The following is a 10,193-nucleotide window of genomic DNA, read 5'->3' on the forward strand; positions in this document are numbered from 1 at the left end:
ACTCATCCATCAGGACGATTCTTCAGAGCTGACTGCTTGGATCGGCTGTAGCTCAAAATCGGACAACTTCAGGAAGTCTATGTCCCAGACTCTTGTTGGAGGTATGCCCTAGAGGCAGTCATAGAGATGATGATATTCCATTTGTATCCATGATTTGTACATTGTGTTCATTGAATATCCATTAAAGGCTACTTGAATTGATTTGCAATTATGTGAATTGTATGTGAAACTCTTTACTTGTATGGTTATTCTAATGTTATCCCTAGTCGGAGTTCATGTGAGGACACACATGAATTTTAGACTAGCACATGTATTAGTTGATGACTATATTTCAGAAGTCATGGACATGGAGATGTTGAACTAATAATGTGGACACATGTGGAGACATGTGCTAGGACTGACCCAACACGAGATGTAGTTCTCTCTTTAAACAACATATACGCTTTGTCCTTAGACCTGAGATTGTCGCATGTATTCAAGATGTGTATCGACCTACTTAGGGGCTATCAAACGCTATGCCGTAACAGGGTAGTTATAAAGGTCCCATAGGGTCACACACTTAAGGGGCTGGAAGCCCAATTCGGATCTGATCCGAGTTGGATTAGGTTTACACCTTTTTAGTGAAACACATCTGTCGCGCCTCCCACGCCCTCGCCTGTTGCAACTCGCGGATCTAGCAGTCCGGCTTGCGACGCTTCCTCCCTGCACGTGTGGATACCTTGGAGGTGTTGCGCCTGCAGCACTTGGATGAGCCGCCGACGAGCCACGACGAGCCGCCGACGAGCCACGACGAGCCGACGACGAGCCGCGGCACGAGGGCGATCTTGCTGCACGTGGACGAGCTGCTGAGGAGCTGCTGGACGTTGATGTGATCGACTACGTACGACTACGTTGATCGACTACGTACGACTACGTTGATCGTCTTCACTGCATCGACGCAAATCTACATCTTCCGCACCAGTAGTGCGTCGAGTGGTAATCCCATGATCCTTATACGACAGTTTTCCTGGTTTACGCGGTAGAATTTTTTGATTTGCGCTAGTGTAGCCTACCTCGTATCCCAACAACTCTGCTAGATATGCAGCTCACTTGTTCATAGTTCCACTGTTGTGCATCGGCTGCAGCGATGCTGAAAGAAAAATCGGCGGTGACCACTTCAACTGAGTCGCGGATCCATTGGACGAGACATTGATGCATTGTAGATAGGATGCATCAGTTAGCGTGAATCCAATCTCGACCCAGAAGCATGTTGTAGGACCCTTACCATTAATGACAAAGCAAGTAGTAGGTAGGGTCTTACTGTCGATTGGTGAGGTCGATGTAGAGTACCCCCCGGGCCGGGGAGACATTTCCTTCGAAGTCCTTCAGCATCATGTGTATTTTGATCAAGTCTTCCTCGCCTTTGCTGAGCTTGTAGAACATGGCATATGGCATGATGTTCACGGCTGCACCTCCATCCACTAAAAGCTTGGTGACCGGTCTCCCATCGACTTGCCCCTTAAGGAAGAGAGCTTTCAGGTGCCGACGTTTGTCGTCTTCAGGTTTTTCAAAGGTGGCTGACATTGGCTCCAAAGCTAACTGTACCATCCCCTGTTCTGCTTCCGTTGCTTCTTGATCAGCTAGAGCCATGTATTCTATCGGCAAGATAAAGACCATATTGACATCAGCAACTGATCCGGGATTGTTATCTTTATCATCGGCTCTATCTTTGATGCTCCACACCTGGGATTTGACCCCTTTCCTTTCCGAAGCACGCCTTTGTTCCTCTTCCTGCTGTTCCCATTGTTGCAGGCATTGGACCCTCCTCTTCTGGGACTTAGTCAAACCTGGTGGGCACCATCTAGGATGCTTTGCTGCTTTGTCTTGTGACGCACACTGCCACTCTGGTTCATGGCACAGAGGCTCTTCTTTGAGGACCCTTGCATTGGCCCTTTCCTCCAGTCTGCTGGGTATATTAAACTTGCCCCCCAGCCGATCGTGTATACTGACTTTGCCCCCCAGCTGATCACGCATTGGGATACGCCTGTCATCATGGTAATAACTACTTCACTGACTCCTAGATATGCAAGGCTTTTTGGCTGTGGCTTTATTTTTGCCAAAACGTCTAAAGTTGGTCCTTACTTTCAATATTTTAGCTTAAGTTCTAAGTTCATTAACCAGTCTAGATTAGCAACTTATACTAAGCAAGCATTGTTTCCAAACAATTAAAGACCAAGCATTAAGATTAATATCATCATGTTCCATCTTTACTCAGTGCAGAATAGCGATCAAGCAGTTCCAAACTGTGAGAGGCAGATAAATCGATTCAAATTTATTAACCATGCATGGCGAACCTAATCCCACGACATCCACGCACCACAAGGGTCGCTTCATTTGTCAGCCATCCCCATCGATCCCTTAGGCACGTGTCAGGTCCAAACTTCCTTTGGTATGCAATGCTCCATAGTCCCAGCTTCTTGCCATACTGTGACCGCACTTTCACCCACATGATGCACCATGGGAACAACGTTCCAAGGACAGCAGGAGTATAAGCCACGTCCTAGTTCAATCAGGTACTAGGATTCCCTATCCCATAATAGGTATGAGAATCAGGTACTAGGCTTCCCTATCCCATAATAGGTATGAGATTAGTACTTTCAAACACTTGATCACGAACACCAACACGTTTCGACCTTAGCAAGTTCATTACTAGATAGATGGGGCAAACCACCACATCAAAACCATTTCCCGGTCCCTTCCGTCATCCTTATAGTTGTAGCATGGGTAAACAAACAACTCCTATAACTCGCGAGTGACAGACAATCACTCGACTTTTACCAAGTCCTATTTAGCACAACAACTACTCAACCTTAGCACTAGTGTTCAAATCAAGGTACTAAGTTCATGCATCCACGATTTCAATAAATTCCTACAAATGTAAATGCACAATCATAAGCATCAACATATTGCACAATTTAAAACAGGGAAGCATGCACCGGGGCTTGCCTTCAGGCTCAGAAAAGGTTAGTGGGTCCTCGGGGTCTTGATCTAGCTCGGGCTCAACTTCCGCGTGATGTAGCTCTACGGCGGTTTCCTCTTCCAGCGTAGGGTGGAGCTCATAGGTTCCGCCAGCGATATTAGCTTCTACACGACATGCACATGCAAAGAGTTCAAATTTTCCATGCTTTGCATGAAGGATGCAAGACATGACATATTGCTGGAATGAAAGTTGTATTTCGACCATATTCACTTAAACAAGGTTCTAACTTTCATTAACTTCACGAGGTAAGGTGGGTTGTGGTTTAAACTCGAGGTTGACTTTGATGGTGATTGTGTACATATTTAAGATTCTTACAACTTAGAGTTTCACAAGGAAGGTGGGGTCACTTTTAGGATTGTTCGGGGTTCATTTGGAGAGTTATTTATTTCTAAATGTTTTTTCACCTCTTCCAAAACTTACCCATTAAGTTTATTAGGACTTACATTTCTTTATTCACTTAAACCGATTCCTTATCCAAAATTTGGTTCCACAAGCAAACAATAACATATGGCACTTAGAAAATTACAACACCTTACATATGTCATTAATGAGTTACTATGAAATTTTGGGATCCAAAGGATGAGTACAAAAAGAATAAAAAGTATTGTACCACCAAGGGTAGCATACACTTAACCATTTTTATCTTAAAACCTACAGTGATTCTGAGGGTGAAACTTTAACAGCAGATCGAAGGCATGTTATAGAGACTTTGGTGAATTTTTCATGATTTTTAGAGAAGGACATCTATTTCCCATATTTTTCTCCTATTTATCTTGCTCTATAAAGGAAGGTGGGGTTCTTTCTATTTCTGACTAGGTTCCATATGTTTCCTACAAACGACACTTGAAAACTAAGCTACTCCAAGTGGTTTCACATTTTTCTCAGCTCTGGATTAAAACTTATGCAAAAAGGAAGATTTAAACCTAGATTTCAATTATAAGGTTAAAACAGTGATTTAAAGTTCTACTCCAGAGCCCTAAATATTTTTCTGAGCTTCTACTCACTGCAACATACACCACAGAGTTAGATTTACCTTTTTAGCATTTTTGTTCAATTTACTATGATTTAAAAGGCCTAAGCAAGAAATAAAACTATAGGGTATTTTTTCCAATAGTAACATGGGCAAGATTATTTTTGTATGAAACTAGACAGTTCACTGAGTCCAACAAAAGTGGTTTGACATTTTTCTAATTTTTCTATGATTTATGGTGCCTTTACAAAGTTTATCCTATTTTCTGCCAATTTAAAACAATAAATCGAAAATAACTTACAATCTACCCCTCGGCTCTATGGTTTATTTGCGCAGGGGTTCCTAGATCTTGCACTAAGGCCCCTAGAAAAAGGAGAACGACGCAGGGAGGCCCTTGCGGCGGCTGGCGGTGAGCTCGACTTGATTCTAGCGAGTCTCGGGGTCAATCGAGGGCAAGAACAGGCGGGGAAGACATGGGAGCTCACCGGGGAGGGATTGGTGGCGATTGGGGCGATGGAGTAGGCTCGGCGGCGGCAGAACGGCTTGGGGACGGAAGGCAGCTTCGGTGGCGGGGTCCCGACGGAGTTCCGGCAACGGCGGGGCTTCGGGAGGGCAACAAGTCGCTCGAATAGGAGCGCGTGGTGGTGGCGGAGCTCTCAGTGGAGGTGTCGAGGTGCAGGGAGCGGCGGAGACAGGGGCTCCACGGGAGGGTGGTGCAGCATCGCTTAGAAATAGGGGAGCGGCGTGGTTTTGGCGAGCGGAGTGAGGTCGCGGCGAGGCGAGGGTGGCTTTTATAGGGCTGGGGAGGAGCGGGGGAGTGAGGCGGAGCTTCGGGCGCGGGCGGATAGGATTGGAGGGCTCTGTGGGCTGCGGGCCGGAGCTCAATTGGCGACGATGCCATTGGCCGGGGTGCAGAGACCGTGGGACAGGATCTCCCGGTCATTGGCCTTACGGGATTTGGGGCGTGCAAGCGCGGCAAAGCCGCGGCCGTGGGTTGGTGGAGTGAGATTCTCGCGCAGTCGCTGTCCAGGCATCGATAGGCGGTCGAAGCTTGGCCGGTTTGAGGCAGTGGCGTGGCATCCTCTGGTGGGTGGAGCTTGCTCGGGACGGGGCGAAGGAGATGCGTGATGCCAGGGAGCAGGATCAGTGCACTCGCCTACTTGGCAGTTGGGCGTGTGAGTTGTCGTGTCGCGGCCACCGGTTGGGCAATGGCGAGTTTGCCGATGGATGGCGGCCACGCGGCGGGTGGCACACGGGCGAACGTGCAGACGCGCGGATGCGCTCCGGGCGTGCGCTGGACGGGGTGCTCCTCGGGGCAGCCAAAAGGTCCGGTTTTGGGGCCTTTTTCTCCAAACTTTTCAAAAGAACTCGTGAAACTCCAAGTAAAACTTGTAGAGCTAACATCTAGCTCCAAACTTTACAAAAGGAATTTTCTTGAAAATGAGATGGATTTGAAACTACGGAGTTGCAAAGTTCGGCAGAACGCCGGCCTCCGGGGACTTAGACAGATCTCGGTTTTGCTGTTTTACAGTGTTTTGGCCAAATTTGGCTCAGATTTTGAGTAGCTTCCTAACTGAATCAGGCCAAAATGTAATTGAAGGAAATGTTCTTCGATCTTAGGACTCCAACTTCTATTAGGGACTTTTCTCGAGTTCAGTTCAGCTTTTAGGAGGAACAGGCTTGCCAAAATCCGCGCTCTGGACGTTTTCCAGACTTAGCGCTGGGATGTAAGTAGGCTGAGTTGACTGCTTTACAGGATTTTGACCAAGTTTCTGAGTAGGTTAGGTTGTGATTTGGACCTGGGTCAGTGTAACAAAGTTGGAACACACTCAAGGAACTACAACTTCTATTAAAGGTCTAACTTGAGGTTAGATATAGAATGGTTAGATAACAGGTTGCAAAGTTGAGGAAAAACATGAATTCCAGGTGTTGACGCCAGATTTTGACACGTATTTTAAATCGATGTCAGGGAAGGAAAAGATTAGCCGATGCGGCGGAGTAAAAGCCACAGTTGGGAATCGGCCGATTGGTGCTACAGTGTATTGACCGATTGACGAATGGAGTTGATAGAAGTCGGCCGATTGGAAGGTTCGAGTAGCTGGGCCAATATGGCCTTAAGGTGGGCCAGAAAGGAAGATAGAGAAAGATTGGCCCATGGAAATATGATAACCAACTCCGATACGAGTTGTGTTTGTAAATATTTGTTTTCGTTTAAATTAGAGATAGATCCTAGTCGGTTAGGAAATCAGTTGTAACAGGCTATAAATAGCCATCTCTAGAGATTTGTAAGGAACACATCAATCAATACAAACAATCTACTTTTTCATCGTACTTTACCTTCAAGTCGGCGACTTCGCCAATACATCTTTTTCTTTCACGAGTTCGTACCAGTTGGCAGGGCTGCATCGACACGATCTCCGACTGATTCTGTAAGTTCTGCTTATCGAGTAATATCTAAGCTTTAACTTCGGGCACATCGCTATTGTTTCGTTTAGATTTATTCACAAGTTATCGATATTGACTAGAATTATAGGTTTTACCTATTGTTTTAGTTTTTATCACCAATTATCCAGCTTGAGATTTGAACTGTTGGCTTTATTACTGTTATTCTTGTTTATTATTACACAGCCGATTAGATCTATTTCAAGTGTTGCATTTGTAGCGTTGTTTAGCCTACTCCAGTAGTTTCAATTGTTGCGTGACTATTGGTTGTTCTGTAGCCGGTCATCTTCATAGCAAATCGGTCGATTCGCTGATACGCTTTTCGAGATAGATCGGAACTTTAGCCGATCGAAACCCCTAAAATTTAATACGTTTCTTTCCTTGTCAATCAATAGGTTAGATTGACTGGCACGCCGCGCAAACCGTACCAGGGCAATTACCCGAACAGGAGCTAAGCAGATTCTCCCGGGTCGTGTGTCCGATGCTGAAGATCATCGGCCGATTTTTAGCGCCAACACACTTTTGGCACACCCGGTGGGACCACTTCAACGCCCAACATGTCAGAAGCCGCCAAAATCTCCGAAGACAACATCATCGGGGTTACGGAAGCAGATCTTAAGGATGACCAAAAAGAAGAATTGGCAAGGCACCTAGAAGAATACAGGAAGACATGCTTGCAATCTTTCAGTCGTACCAGAAGCGGGGAGACCGTCAAGAAAGCTCCTCTTCCAACTCCCCGCCAGATCACCGTCGCTGAGGACTCGAGCAAGATGTCCGATATGATTCAATAGTCCGTTTATCAGGCTTTCATTGACCAATCCTCAGTGATGACCAACACAGTATATAATGCCATCATCAGTTCCCTGGTTAGTGGAGTAGCTCAGGGATATCAGGGGCCAGCATACGCCCCACCTATTGTGGCTCCAGTCAGAAGCTTACCAGGCATGTCTCACTCAGCTCCTCAACCGATACCGACACAACATGGAGGATGCAACACTTCAATGCCTCCAGGATACAATGGTGCGCCATGCTTTCAATCAGAAGCGCCGCCTCATCCTGCCCAGATTTCCTCCGTGCAATCACTACCCTCAAACTCAAGGCCTTGAGGGGCACCAGCAATGGCAGCTGGTTTGGACCAATCAACCGGTTACAGAAGCTCTCCGATCCAAGCACCATTCCAATCGGCTATCCGGTCAATGGGCCCACAATATCAACCGGCCTCGTCAGAAAGCGGCAGGGGGGTAGACACTGCGGAAACACTCAAAAGCGCGACGCCGATGATGCTGTACGATGGGACAACAGATTCGCTACGCCACCAACTGTCAACTGCTCAGCCGGCCACGCTACCGCAAAATCCGCCACACACTTTGATCCATCACCCGGTCATCCCACTGCTGATCCATTAGCATGTGCCAATCCCTCAACCAGTCGTTCATCAGCAGCAAGTGGATTGGACAGCAAGGATAGCGGAGGTGATTCAAGACCAATTCGGATTGCAGCCGAAGGTACAGACCTATATGTACAAGACGCCATACCCACCTGCCTACGACTTGCTGTCGTTTCCCCATCGGTACAAGGTCCCTGACTTCACCAAGTTCTCCAGACTGGATGACACATCAACCGTAGAGTACGCGAATAGGTTTATTATCCAATGCGGAGAAGCAGCCACACAAGATGCTCTGCGTGTACATTTATTCTTGTCACCCCTATCTGGATCGGCCTTCCAGTGGTTCACTACGCTGCCACCCAATTCCATCGTCACATGGGCCGATATAGAGAAGCAATTCCACAAATACTTCTACGCGGGAGTCCACGAGATGAAGCTTATAGATCTGACCAGCCTTAGGCAGAGGAGCGACGAACTAGTAAGCAATTACGTACAGAGGTTCAGAGAGGTCAGAAACAAATGCTACACCTTAGTCCTGACTGACGCTCAGCTGGCTGATATCACCTTCCAAGGTCTCCTGCGACACATCAAAGAGAAGTACGCCTCACAAGAGTTTGAAAGTTTAAGTCAAATCATCCACCAATTGGCCGGTTAAGAGGTACGCCCTTTCGACCAACAGAGGAATTTTCAAAAGAAGGTGGCATACTTGGAGGGATCTGAATCTGAAGAGGAGACAGAAATCGGCCTAGCAGAATGGGTAAAAGGAAAGAATCCAATATCATGCCCGTTCGGAGAAGCGTTCGGTTTTGATACGACAAAGGTCAACAAAATTTTCGATTTACTTCTCCAGGAGGGGCAGATTAAGCTGTCACCTTATCATACGATCCCATCGGCCGAACAGCTCAAAAAGATGAAGTATTGCAAATGGCACAACGCCACGTCCCACGATACAAATGAATGCAAGATCTTCCGACAGCAAATACAATCGGCCATCGAGCAAGGCAGACTCAAGTTCGAGGTCCCGACAAAGCCAGCAAAGCCAATGAAGATTGATCAGCATCCTTTTCCTACTAACATGGTTGATACGGGGAGAAACGCACTCCAAACCAAGGTGCTGACGTCAGAATCGGCTAAGAGGAGCGGCGCCGTGGACCATAGAAATCAGGCTACGGTTGAGGATGTCAAAGGGAAAAGACGGGTCGACGACGAAGGTGAGGGATCAGAAAGATCATGCAGACCTATCACTTCCCAATTCTTACTCAACAAATATCAACAGCAGTAGGAGAGCTCGAGACACCGTGAGGAGATGATGCGCCGACACGAAGATCATTGGCGGTGCCCTTTCTTCATCCACTACTGGGAAAATAACCTCAAGTTGCCATCAGTCGATAATTGCCCCGAGTGCAGCGGTCCATATCGCGACAGTTGCCCGTTCAAGAGGTCGCGTTCCAGAGACAGAGGATTAGAGCCGATCAGCAGAAACTGGCGCGAACAAGAGGATCGGTGCCTTTCAGTGCGTGATGGGTTGGGGGGCAGAGTTGACCGGTATGATCGGCCAAGGGGCAGAGCTAAATAGTATGATTGGCAGGGGGTAGGATTGACCAGCACAAGCGATTGGCGGGCAGAGCCAGCGCACATGATCGGCTAGAAGACATGGCCGACGCCAGGGTGTCAGACAAAAACCCCCTAGGACAGGAACCATACTGGGAACGTGCAAAACCGCCGGTCAAACCGGTGAACCCCAGGTGGTGCCCTGATGGCTTGACCAAATCCCAAAAATGAAGAATCCAGCGTCTGCGCCAATGGGAACAATAAGAAGAAGAACAGAGGTAGACGGTGGATAAGAAGGATGACAGGTCTCGGGTCTGGTGCCCCAAAAGAAGAGCCGATGAGGAAGACGACAATCAGGAATTGGTAGCTGACGTTAGCATGGTGTCCATCTTGCCGATGGAGTTCATGGCTCCCGCCAATTGGGACGATGCAGCAATGATAGAGAAGCAAATGGCGCAATTGGCTTTGGAGCCAATGACAGCCACTTTTGAGAAACCCGAGGACAAAAAATGGCAACATCTCAAAGGTCTATTCCTCAAAGGACACATCAACGGGTGACCTATCACCAGGTTACTGGTAGATGGAGGTGCTGCAGTCAACATCATGCTCAAGGACTGACCAAGACGGACATGATGCTCAAGGACTTCGAAGGCAACGTATCCCCTGCCCGCGGAGCACTCTGCGTCGACCTCACCATCGGCAGTAAGACCCTACCCACTACTTTCTTTATCATTAATGGCAAAGGGTCCTACAACATGTTGCTCGATCGCAATTGGATACACGCGAATTGCTACGTCCCATCTACAATGCACCAATACCTCGTA

Source organism: Setaria viridis, chromosome 9 (genome assembly GCF_005286985.2).
Source record: "Setaria viridis chromosome 9, Setaria_viridis_v4.0, whole genome shotgun sequence".
Taxonomy (NCBI): domain Eukaryota; kingdom Viridiplantae; phylum Streptophyta; class Magnoliopsida; order Poales; family Poaceae; genus Setaria; species Setaria viridis.